A 12,666-nucleotide genomic window follows, 5' to 3' on the forward strand; every position below is an offset into this window, starting at 1 on the left:
CAACAAAACCCAGGGCCTCTCTCTACTGGAACTGATAATGGCTTGCATGATTGCTTGCGAATTTACAGGTTTTTTTCAGCTTTTTACAGAGAGGGCAGGACTGCTGGAGTCTGGAACTAAGGATGCAAACTTAGTAATAAAAGGCATCAAGCTACAAATGCTCAAGTAATTGGTGTTAATTTGCAAGTACTTCTACACAATGCATATTTTAGAAAGGTCCTTGGGTTGCTTTCTTTTTAAATTTTTATTTTTTACTCCATCAGTCTGGAGAATATCAACAAGGGCTGACCCTTATAAAGGGGCCTTGGATTTACCTTGTGGTTCTGCCTGCACCATGAAGCCCAAGGCCCCCGAGTGGGACTTGGGCTGCAATGAGCCCATACAGTGCTCTTGCCAACTAGAAAAAGGCACCCCTTCCTCAAGCCACTTTACCACCACCTGCTGGAAAGTCGCCATAATAAACACGTAAATGTCCGATGCTGATGGTGTGGATGATAGCCCCTTGGGTTAACCGTGCTGCCGCTGTGAACTGTGTGCCCTGCAGAACTGTCCTCCCTGGCTTTGGCCTTGCTTCTGCTGGGAGGCGTAGTGACCATGGCCCATTGCCCTTAGGATCACCTCCCCAGAGAGGGCAGACGGCCGCTCTGCTTTAGCTCCTGCAGTCTGTCAGGTCCTCTCCTGAACACACCTCCTGGGAGTTGATCCTCAAAGACAACCTTTCTTGAGAAAGCCAAGTGCACCATTACTGCTCCCGTCCCAGCGGTGAGTCATCCATCAGCAGCGTCACCCTCGGGCAGCTGTCTGGGGCTTAGGAAATGCCTTTTCATTAACGCGAGAAAGCCAAGACTCCTAGACACTCAGAGTCAGAGGCGATTCTAGACGACATCTAGTTCGACTCCTACCCACTGCCCATAGGCTGTCCTCAAACTAAACCCAGATGGACAGGTTATGCTGGAACCTTGGCCAAGCTTAAGAGTCAAGACTAGAGATACCCTTGCTGGGATCTTTCTAGCCATTTTGTGGAGCTCAGCCCTTTGCAGCCCTTCTCGGCTCCCTGATAAGTCTCTCCTTCCTTGTTTCCTCCGTTTCAAGCTGAAGCCCTCTTCCATAGCACTCCTGAATTCTGAAGCAGCGAAGTCCTTTCTGTCTGGTCTCTCCAGTTTTCATTCAGGACTTCAGGTCTAATTGCACTCCCATCAGTTCCCTACCAGCCCCAGCTTTCTTGTTCTCCTCTGGCCTCCAAAATAGGTGTTGATTCGGTCAACACAAACCTTACCCTCTCTCTCCCCCGTCCTGCAGAACCCTCTCCCCTTCCTGTTTGCCTGTGATTCCGCATCCTCCCGGGAAATCACCTGCCCCTCACAAGCTGACATCTGTAAACACTCAACGCTTATTTTGAATAACCATAACCTGTCTCCTCAATAGCCCAGAGAGGCACAGAAAATACGATGCTATTGAGAGAAGGCAGTTTACTCTTCAGGTCCTCATTAAATTTGCCCATGCCTTTTATTTGCAAAGGATGTACCCAGCACTTTGCCCCATTTCTGCTCCCTGTTGAGCTGCAAGGGGAGCTTCCAGGTGTGGAGGGAGGTCATTTGAGCACAGAGGACCAACGGAGGAGCTAAGTGCACTGGCTTAACCAGCCAGCCCCACTCCTGGCATCCTGCCTTCCTCTCGCTGCTTCTTCCATTCACTTACTAGGGTCATTTGGCCTGGGATAGATTGCTCTTGCAGATTGGGAAGAATTTTATTACACTCATTTGCTTGGAAGAATAGTGAATTGAGAGAGCATTTGTGGCAGGAGAGTCTGGCCCAGGGAAGGTCAGTAAATCTCAAGGGAAGACCCTTGTAACCAGGATTTCCCCTTTGGGGAAAGGGCTTAGTTGTCAGGTGACAGCAGTGTGACCTGGTGTTACAGACTGGGAGCCCAAGTGATCCTTAGCTCAGAGCTGGAGTTTGAACCCAAGTACACACACACACATACACACACACCTTTCCCCCTTTTGTAGAGTAAGAACTGCTGTCACAAAGGGACCAAGTTTTATGTGGGCGAAGGAGCAAGACTTTGTTTTGTGTGTGTGTGACTGAGGCCCCAGAATCCATGCTCAGTCCCTGGTTTTGCTCAATTCTCTTATTCCTCACATAAGCTACCTTCCCACTCCACATCTCCATCTTCCCTCTCTAAGGTAAACCAAGCTCTGCTCACCACCTGGCTGAATGAGCATCCGTCTCCTCTTGGAGCAAATTCACTCACCTGAGCGTAGGGGAGCAGAGGGGAGTGAGCTGATGTGGTTGGGGTGCCTCAGTGGGGACCTTGGCCACCACTGCTTTGGGGTTTCAGCTTTATGGCAGAGACCGGGGCGGCAACGGGCTTTCAAAGCCCCCACCCCCCAAGTTAAAAAGAACCTGGCCTTTTTGGGGATAAACCCTCAAGGAAGGGTGGATGAGGCCCCAGTACCAAAGCCTTCAGTTTAAATGCCTCCCTAACTTAACAACCCACAATCCTTTAATAAATTATTTCTTAGGTGGCTTCCTTCCCCTTATCCTTTCCCCTGGTGAGAACCAGAACAGGCAAGAATCTGATGGTGCTCATCAGTGCGTATGTATGAAGATGTTTTTTTGTTTGTTTTCATTCTTAAAGAAATTTAATTATTTGAATTGCATAAAAGGGGATAGTACATTTAAATCTCTGCTACACCACAAACTGCTACTTGTGTTTTTGTTGTTGTTTATTTTATTAAAAATCCACTAGTTCTCCTATCTTCAGGTTTATGGTGATAGAATGTGGGGGAAAGGAACATTAGGAACAGAACAGAAAAAAGTAAGCAAGAGTCCATTCTGTTCACCAGAAAGCCTTCTCCACAGCAGAACAGAGCCCTTTAAAAAGAAAAGGAGGGAGAAAAGATATGGGCTAGTCACACCTAGCAAAGATAGCTAGAGTTAGAAAGGGATAGGAAAAGACATTAGGAAGGCAGATCCTGGGTATTCACGAGTCTCTTCTCAACCCATACTTTCCCAGTCCTCTGTGAGGATGTCTTCATTAGATTTCCTTCTGACACCTAAACTTAAACCAGTTTGTATGAAGATGTTTTACACGGTTTGGGCGATGCGAAAAATGTAGGAGGCAGATGTGAACAATGTAGTTCAAGGGAAAGACACATAGGATAAGTTAAACAACCATGAAAAGAACAAGATAAGGGCTGTCATGGGTCAGTAAATGACAAATTGCCAAAAGAAGGGTTAGACAGTCGTGATGATATAGGAGCTTGGGGGGGTCAGCCTCTAATCACAGAGGGTCTTTCCTGGGTGGGAGAAGGATGGATGGAGGGCTTCTGACTGGGCTGCTTTCTGCTCCCAGAACATGGGCAGACCCCAAACTGGGTGCTTGACCCTTGTCCGCCCAGCCAAGCCCTGCCTCTGATCCCTGAAAATCGTATCACTCAAATGCCTCCCAGGATCCCTGGGACACAGGGTGAGGAGAGTCCTTTGGAGGCTCCCTGGCTGTCTCTCTCTGGCCTTGGGGACTTCTGTGACATATCCAGTTATACTGCTTCTCAGCCAGCTGTGCCCCAACTATCTCAGAGGGAGGAATGTCCGACTCCCCTAAAACCACCCATTTGGTGGAAATCCATCAAACAGCTTCAAAGGGTCTTTGTGAACCAGATTTTGGAATTTGGATAGGAATAATTCCAGGCCAGTCAGAAGATAAAAATTGAATCAACCCTCCCCCATCTATTCTTGCAATCAGACCACTGAGAAACTGTCCCCTGCAACAGGGGTGAATTCTTAAACCCACTATTTTGGATCAGTTCAGGCTTCAGGTGCCTCCACACCTCCTCCAGGTGCAGCCCCAGGGCACCCACCCCAGAAATGGAAAGATCATGGCTTGGCTGAACAATCTTGAATATTTTGTTTGATTTTAGTATATTTATAAATATAAATTTATATTTTATATTTATTACATAAAATTTGAGTTTTTAATATTCAATATATTTTATATTCTCCTTTCTTGGTTCACTTCAGTCCTAGGAATGCCTCCCTCCCTTTTCCTTTGTCAGCTGTTTGGGAACAAACACAATAGCTAGGTTTCAGATCTGGGCTATTACTTTTTCTCCTTCCCCTGCCAGCCGCTGGGGAGATGTGTTTTTTTTCTCTTCCCCTCCCTTGAACCAGCCTGGTGTCTCTGGGGAAGAGGCCTGGTCTTCTCTAATGAACTGAAAATGCAATTAGGATGGGCCACAATTGGGTCTGCACACCCATCCAGGCAGGGTGAGGTCATGGATCAATGGGGCTGGAGCTCTCTCACCAGCTTCTGGAACCACAGGCAGGAGATGAAGAAAGACAGAAGTAGCTGATGCTAGAAGGGTGCGAATTAGCTGACCCTGGTTTTGTGTTCCTGCCAGATTGGCTTAGCAGAGAGCTGAGGAGAGGCCATCTTCCAGCTAGCTGTTTGGCTAGTACTGACAGCAGGCAAATGGTAATAGTTACAAGCAGTTGGTTGCCTTCCCAGTGTAATCTCATAAAAAGTTTTTTTGCAGCCATCTAAGATAGGCATTGCTATCTGTTAGTTAGGAGTATGTTCAGCCGTGAGTGACACAAAACCCAATGTAACGATGGCTTAGACAATATAGACACTTATTTCTCTCTCAGATTAGGAAGCTCAGGGGTAGGATGTCCAGGACCAGTATAGGACCCCGTGATTTCGGGGATCCAGGGTCCTCTGTCTTGTTTCTCTGTTGTCTTCAGCATGGGGCTTCCACCTCGTGGTCCAATATGGCAGCTCAGGCTCCAGTCATCACAAACACATTCCAATAGTAGGAAGAGAAAGGACTAAGAAGGAAACACCCCCTCTTTTTGAGGACACTTCTTGGAAGTTGCACATGGCATTTCTGTTTATATCCTATTAGGTGCAAAGATTAGTTATATGGTTTCACCCAGCTGCAAGGGAGGCTGAGAAATGTAATTTTTTTTTCTTTTTAACAGAAAAAGCAAATATTTATTTAGAATGAAAAAAAGAAATCACAAGTTAAACATTTAAAAAGATGAAATATACCAGAAGTAACACAACATCTAGAAAAATGATACAGCCTTTTTCTCTGTATTTATTTTTATTTAGGGGTGTGTCCACATGTCATCTCCCCAGGAAGCCCTTCTCTGACCACTCTCTACAAAATCGCCAGCCCTTTTTCCTCAGTCTCCATCTCCTTACTCTGCTTTCTTTTTCTCCATAGCACTTATCCCTCAGGATGATATACCTATTTTTGTCTGTCTACCATCTTCCTTCTCCACAAGAATGTAAACTCCATGAGGGCAAAAATCTTTTCTGTCTTGTTTGCCATTTTGCTTCAACCCCTGGAACATAGTAAGTGCTTAGTGAATGTCTGGTGAATAATTGCAGAAAATTTCACACAAAAATTTCAGATTTAAAAAAAATTATGTATATGATCCAGTTTTTGTTCAGAAAATAATAATATACATAGGGAAAAAAGACCAGAATCAGAGAGATCAAAATATTGAGTGATTATCTTTGGAAGATAAAACTATGGGTGATTTTCATTTTCGTTATCTTGCTTTTCTAGATATTCCAATTTCTTTTCAATGATGTATTTCATATTTTAGGTAAATTAGATGTGAAAATGCTCATGATGAAATGTGAGATGAAAAAAGCCAGATACAAAATATTTTATCTAATATGATTCTAATTTTAACTTTTTTTAATTAAAAAAAAGACAGAAGGCTTGTAGGAAATACAGCAATAAGTTACTAGTGTTACTTCAGGATGTTGGAATAATATTTGGGTTTCATTTTCATTTTCTTCCTATCTTTTTTTGTATTTCCACAGTTTAAAAAAATTTAACATTTTTCTGATACCATATATACCTCAAAATACTTCCTGTTTTAGCCACTTTCAAGTATATAATTCAGAGGTATTAATTACATTCCCAATGTTGTGCTACCATCACCATCATTTGTTACCAAAACTCTTCTATCACCCCAAACAGAAACTCTACACCCATTAAGCATTAACTCCCCATTTCCTTTGCCCTTGGCCCCAGTACCCCATAGTCTTTTTTCTGTCTCTGTGAATTTACTTATTCTGGATACTTCACATAAGTGGGATCATACGATATCTGTCCTTTAGTGCTGAGATGTCATTTTTATTCCAAGTGACTACAGGCCCAGGTGAAAATTGAAAATTGGAGGTAGTATGACTCAGAAAGAAGGGAAGAGGAGGTGCTGTCGAACAGCTTTCAGTCTCTTCCACATGACCCTGCTTTACAGATGAGGAAACAGAGGTCCAGAGGGTGGAGATAATTTTCTTAAAGTCACACAGCTTGGAAGTGATAGGCTTGACACACTAACCATCTATGCTCCCACACTCTGTGCCGTATCTACTGCAATACTGTCTTCTAATCTGATCCTTTGGAGACAAGGTGGGGAGGGTGGGTGCCTTGAGGGGGTGGGAACCAGGTAATTTGTGGCTTGGTGACAGTTCACTGGGCTGTTGAATGAATTAGGGTTTGAGGCCTTGCTCAGTCACTCCCTTCACTACTACAGCGGCTCTCAAATGGTTTAGTCTCAGGACCCCTTTCACTCTTAAAAATAATTGAGGACCCCAGAGAGATTTTGTTTACGGGGGTTCTGTCTTTCGGCATTTACCATGTTAGATATTAAATTGGAAAAAATTTAAACATATTAATTAACTAATTAAAAAATAATAAACCTATCATACGTTAACATAAATAACATATTTTTAAATAAAAATAATTGTATATTCCAAACAAAAAATTTTATGGTGAAGAATGGCCTTGTTTTACAGTTTTGCAAATCCCTTTAATGGCTGGCTTAATAGAAATCAGTTGGATTTCTATCCACTTCTGCATTCTGTCTGTTGTCACATCACACGTGGTGTAGCCTCGGGAAAACTCCACTGCACGCTCATCAGAGCATGAGAGCAAAAAGGGCAAGTAACATCTTCATATTATTATGAAAACAGTTTTGACCTTAGGGACCCCTGAAAGGATCTTGGGGGTGCCTAGGGAGTTCCTGGATTGCATTTTGAGAACCGCTGACCTAGCTGATGCTTTACCTTCCCCAGGCCTCAGTTTCCAAATTGAAAAGGCCGTATTTATCCAGCCTTTCTCTGAGGAGATTTGTGTTCTTTGAAGGCATCCATTTTGTGGACGTGGATGACTAGGTGGTCTCTGAAAACAGAGCTTTCTTCAGTGGGCTGGGAGAGAATGCAGTCAACTGTATGTGTGTGCGGGTGTCAGCCTCTCTTTCAGGCAGAGGGCCTGAGGGGGGTCTCCCGGCCTGGGGTTTCTACCAGGCCACAGCCCCCACGACTCTCCAGCTCTCCAGGAGCGTGTCCCCCACTGCTCTGCCTGCCCCAAAGCTGATGGGCATAAGTATGCCCCATTCCCACAGGGACGGGGTGTACAGCAGATGTCCCTAAATCATACACGGATTGGATCAAGTGAACTCCAGCATGCTCACCAAATCCTACAGTGCTGTGAGGATCCAGTAGACTGGGGAGAACTCGAGGAAGGCACAGATGAAGGGTCTGCCAGCGTGCGCCGAAGCAGGGAATCTAGATTACTCAAGAAGAGCTTGGTCAGGTCTGTAATGTCACAGGGGCCTAACTGCCTGCTAAGAAGGTGGACACTAACCTATTAGAACAATATCCCAGAGGGCAACTGGGCCTTTCCTGGGGGTCTGCTGAAGACACCGGGCTGGAGTCCCAGGGTTTATCTCAGAGGCCATTACCCTGCTTCTCTCCTGCTGTGGGTTCTGCCTGGCACAGCCTGCCCACTACCCTGCAAGCTAAGTCCCACCCATCACAGTCCAGGGCCCAGTTCAGACTTTGCCTCCTTTTAGGAAACCTTCCCTGGCATCCCAGCTGCAGGTTTCTTCCAGCCCCGATTAGTCACCGAAATGGGGACAACGTTGTCAGACCGTCACGTAGACATTTCTCATGGAAACACCTGGTCCAGGTAGATCAAAAGCGTCTTAAAACTGAAGAGAATGACTCAGTGCTCAATACTGTGAGGCTTGACTCAGCACTTCCTTATTGCCTGCTGTGTGCCCCGGGAATGTAGCTCCTGTCCTTGAAAAGCTGGCGGGGAAATCAGGGAGATGCTACAGAAATAGACAATTTCAGTCCACAAGTAGGAGCACTCAGAGTGGGTGCAGCTAACCCCGCGGGTGGGGCAAGGGGACCCAGTCGGAGAAGCCTTCCTGGGAAAGGTGGAATAGGAGGAGTTGGCTGGCAAAAGAAGGGCGAGCTGTGGGAGGGCAGAGGAGGCAGGAAGAGTGGATTTAATCACATAAGACCTGCCTGCCCACCCGGGGAGGCTCCCCAGCACATCCCTTTCACGACTGTGAGAAGTAAATTTGTGAGAGGAGTCCCAGCAGCCGGGGAGAGCTCTGTGGTCACTCTTCTCTGGAGTTGGAAATTACAGTGGGAACTGTTGCCCCTAAGTGCAGTGGGGACGGTGGGACCCCAGGTGGCAGGGGCCATGTGTCCACACTTTATCAAGGAAGACAGGGTGGGCGTGGCCACCGTGATGGACAGCCGAGTCAAAGCAGTTCTCAGAAAGTCTGACTCACACAGACCTGGGTGCTGGCCAGTCGGTCCTGGTGTCCCCTCGAAGAGAAACAGATGCACAGTCTTCTAAATTCTTCCTGACCTGTGCAAGTGGAAGAGTTCCAGGTCAAGTGAACAGAAGTCTAGCTTGAATCACGGCCCCTCGAGGAGCCAGTGGATAGACCCAGGGCCCGTTCAGGAAGGACCCTGCTACACTGTGACTCTTTCTCCAGCCTTCCCCAAAGGGACCTACCACCTTTTACCAGGGTGACTGTGCACTGGGGAAAGGGACAGAATCAGATTTGGTGGGATTACTAGACACTGGCTCTGAACTGATGCTAATTCCAGGAGACCCAAAACGTCACTGGGGTTCACCAGTCCGAGCAGGGGTTTATGGAGGTCGGTGCCCAGTGGAGTTTTAGCTCAGGTCCGTCTCACAGTGGGTCCCTAAGCCCATTCTGTGGTTACTGTCCTAGTTCCAGAATGCATAATTGGAATAGACATACTCAGCAACTGGCAGAAGCCCACCCCCCTGCCATCCCCCCCCGCCATGAGGCTTTACAAGCGCTGGGACCGACTCTGCTTTTTGTTGTATTCCTGGTACCTGGTGGCACAGTGCCTGGCACATAGTAGATATACAATAAATAGTCAGTGAACAAAGCTTCGGGATATGTTCAGGAAGCCACCAGTAACATTTGAGATAGGGAGCAGAGAGGCACGGGACTAGACAGGTAGGCTTGGGTCAGGTTGCAAAGCGTCTGGCCTTGCTGCCTCCCCAATGAGCTGGGACTTCGTTCCATAAGCAAGGGTGGGACATAGTTCGATTTGCATTTTAGTAGGTCACTGCTGCTGGAGACCTTGAAGCCACTCAGCAGATGCTTGCTAAGGGCATGTTTCAGTCCCACCTCCCTGCCAATGTATCTGCTGTGAGTCTGAGAGCACACGATGCAGCTCCATCTGCCTGACCCGGCAGGGTCACCTGTGGCAGGTTGGGGAAGGCTGGGAGTGGCAGCCGCAGCAAGCTTCCTGAGCTGCGCGGAACGGCAGGTCTGGCCAGGTTGCTGGGACTCCTGCCCACGGTCACGCTGCACTCACTCGAGGAGATGCAGCTCAGGCTTGTCCACGAGTCTTGGTGACAGACTTTCTCTTTCGTTTCTGATGAGAAAGAAACCCTTGCCAGATTCAGGTACAGACAGTAGAGGTCAAAGGAATTGTTTTAAGAAGGGTGGTGGCTGTTTCTGCAGAAATCCACTCCCATCCTGTAGGCAAATCATCAGAAAACACCCTTCTTGCTAAGGCTTTTTGCAAACCATTAGCTACCTCAAGGGAACTCCCAGGAAATGTACTGGAGTGCTGTTCCCGCTTTTCCTTTGAGCAAGGAAAAGACCAAGTTGGGCCAGCTGGAGATGGGCCATGCTGGACTCCGCTCACTATCACTCTGAAGGGGTGGGGTGGGGTCCCTGGACTTCTGGGATTTCTTCTCTCCTTGGCTGAGATGGGTCCCACCAGGTTCCTGAATCCTGTACCTGCAAGGGTTGGTCCTGTGCTGTAGGATGGCCCCCAGGCAGCTCTTCTGCAGCCCAGGTGATGGCAGCCATCACTAGGAAACCCCCTGGAGTTGCCTTGTAGAGTTTTTCTCTTGTTCCAAGTTGTGGCTGGGGAAGAGGGCAGGCTGAGCATCTGGCCCTGCCTTTGAGCCACCCTCAACCGCTCTTTGAGAGTTCAGCAGCCTCATTTCCTGAGAGCCGTTTCTTATGGGGCAGTGGTGTGGCAGGATGGGGAAAGAGAGAGCCCCAGGCCTCAGCCTCCTTCCCTGAGCTTCCAGTTGCCAGTGAGGATGGAGGTTCTCAGACCTGTTACAAAGAAGACAGGTTCCCTTCTTCCCTGCTAGAAAGAAGCAGAGAGTGTGAACGTCCCAAATACAAGACTAACAAAAGCAGCCCCTCTGTCCAGCATGGAGCACCCGAGATACCATGAAGTGATAACATCACCATGGCAACTACTCATCCCCTTACAGCCCAGGGAGATGGAGATAGGGGCAAAGGGGCAAACATGTCCTTCTGTCCTGCTGGTGACATGCTCACCATTCTGGGGGATAAGCCTAATGGCAGGAGGGACAGTGTTAGGGATCTCTCTGGTGGCCAGGAAGAAAGAGGAGGAGGAGGAGGGGGAGGAAAAGAAGAAGAAATGGGGTCATCATTTATTGGGCTAAGCCTTTTACCCACCTTATTTCTTTCAATCTTCCCTACAATCTAATCAGATAGGAACTATCAGTATTAGCCCGATTTTACAGAGGAGGAGGGTGAAGTAAACAGCCCAAGCTCACAGAGCCAGCATGTGGACGAGATCAAACTTGAATCCAGAGCTATCAGAGTCACGCCAAGGCCAGGGGCCATCTGCCTCTTCTGTCACTCTTCCTGGCCTTCAGAAACCTCAGTTTCCCCTTGTGTAAAATCCTCAGGGTGGCAACAGCAGGATAAATGGACCCATCCAGAAGCTAACTGATCACAGGGCCCTTCACAGAGTCTTCATTCATTGACTGCTGCTGATGTGTCCGGCCCTGTGGTGTTCCCCCAACACCCCTTGAGAGAGTGTGAGCACTGGGAGTATTCTCCCTTTATGCGAGGACACCCCTGTCCAAAGAGGTGGGGTGATCTGCCCAGGTCTTCACTGCCAGTGAGCGGCAGAGCTGGGCTTTGTTCACAGCCTTGCCAGGAAGCCTGGTGGGTGCAGAGTCTCTGACCTGATGGAGGTAATTCAGAAGGGTGGCATCCTGGAGGGAGTGCTGGTACCAGCGGCTGGCTTCCAGGGTGGAGAGCTGCTAATTGCCCTCTTTGCAAGTCTGTCTGCTGCAGCTTTGCAGCTCTGCAGCCCATGCCTGGTGCTGCTTCTAAGGCAAGGGGGGGACTAGCTGAGTCCAGTCTGTCTGGGCCACTGTCCTCTGCAGGGCTGGGCCCTGACATCCCTTGGGGGGCTGTGGAGACTGCGGTGACATTCTTCCCTGCTTGCGTGTTCTGATGGATGCTGTGCAGGAAAGGTGAGGGGCAGGGCCTCAACATATGGCGCTGTGGGCAGGGCACAGCTTTCCCGTGGGCCCCAAGGTATCTGGTGGATACCTCCGTCCACCACTGTGCTGCAAATGGAGGCCCACGGGATGGGCTTGGGGTAACTGGTTCTTGATTTCCATGGGCTTGCTTTGGTGATCCTTTGTGCAGTTTGAGCAGATCAGATTTCTCGCTCTTCAAAGCCAGTAGTTTCTTCTTTTTTTCCTGTTCTCTTTAGCTCCACTGATTTGCTTGGCTCTCCAATTTAGATCCTCTTAAACTTCTTTCTTTTTAGCTGAAGGTCGTAAGTCCTCTCATTAATTGCTGGCTTCCATTCGGACAGCATGGATATGCACAGAAGAAATTATGCTCCTACTGGGGATCATTTCTATCCATAATACTGTATTGTGTCAAATCTAAGACATGGTTGATTCTAAGACATAGTCTATGTACCACTAATTGTTGATTCTAAGACTTATTCTATGTACCACTAACACTGTTAATTAAATTATGATGCTATTGACTGCAAGATGCACCCCAACTTCAGAGACGTTAAATTGTGTGTGTGTGTGTGGGGAGTGCATCAGGAATCATTAAACAGCAGTAATACAAGACAAACAGCCCCAACCTGCCTTGTGTTATGAGGTTGAGGGTATCAATGAAGTAATAAGACCCAAGGATAGCTTTTGCCTTGCCCAGTGGCTCTGAGACATTTCACAGAATCCTCGCATGTTTCTGTTGATGGGAGCTGGGTGAACATAGGAATCACCTGGGAATGTTTGAAAAACCATATTGCTGAGCCCCATCCCTGACCTCCTGAATTTAAATCTCTGGGAGTAAGACCCTGAACATCTACTTTTAAAAAACCCCTTGTCTCCTAGCCCCTCATTTACAGGGAGGAGGTGGTGAAGGGCATTACTGGACCCTGAAACCAAGTGGCCCGACTTCCAGGCCAGTGCTGGTTTTACCTCCCTCTCTCTGTCTCTCCCCACCTCTCTCCTCTTTCCTTTCTAGGGCACCCCCTGCCACAGCAGT

The 12,666-nt window shown here is 47.7% G+C and overlaps 1 protein-coding gene across 2 annotated transcripts in view; it reads left to right on the forward strand.

Annotated features, from left to right (window-relative positions):
- Positions 1-12,666, forward strand: part of VWF (von Willebrand factor) — a 160,911-nt gene that overhangs the window by 27,346 nt on the left and 120,899 nt on the right. The gene's annotated exons all lie outside the window — the stretch shown is intronic.

Source organism: Choloepus didactylus, chromosome 8 (genome assembly GCF_015220235.1).
Source record: "Choloepus didactylus isolate mChoDid1 chromosome 8, mChoDid1.pri, whole genome shotgun sequence".
Classification (NCBI taxonomy): Eukaryota; Metazoa; Chordata; class Mammalia; order Pilosa; family Megalonychidae; genus Choloepus; species Choloepus didactylus.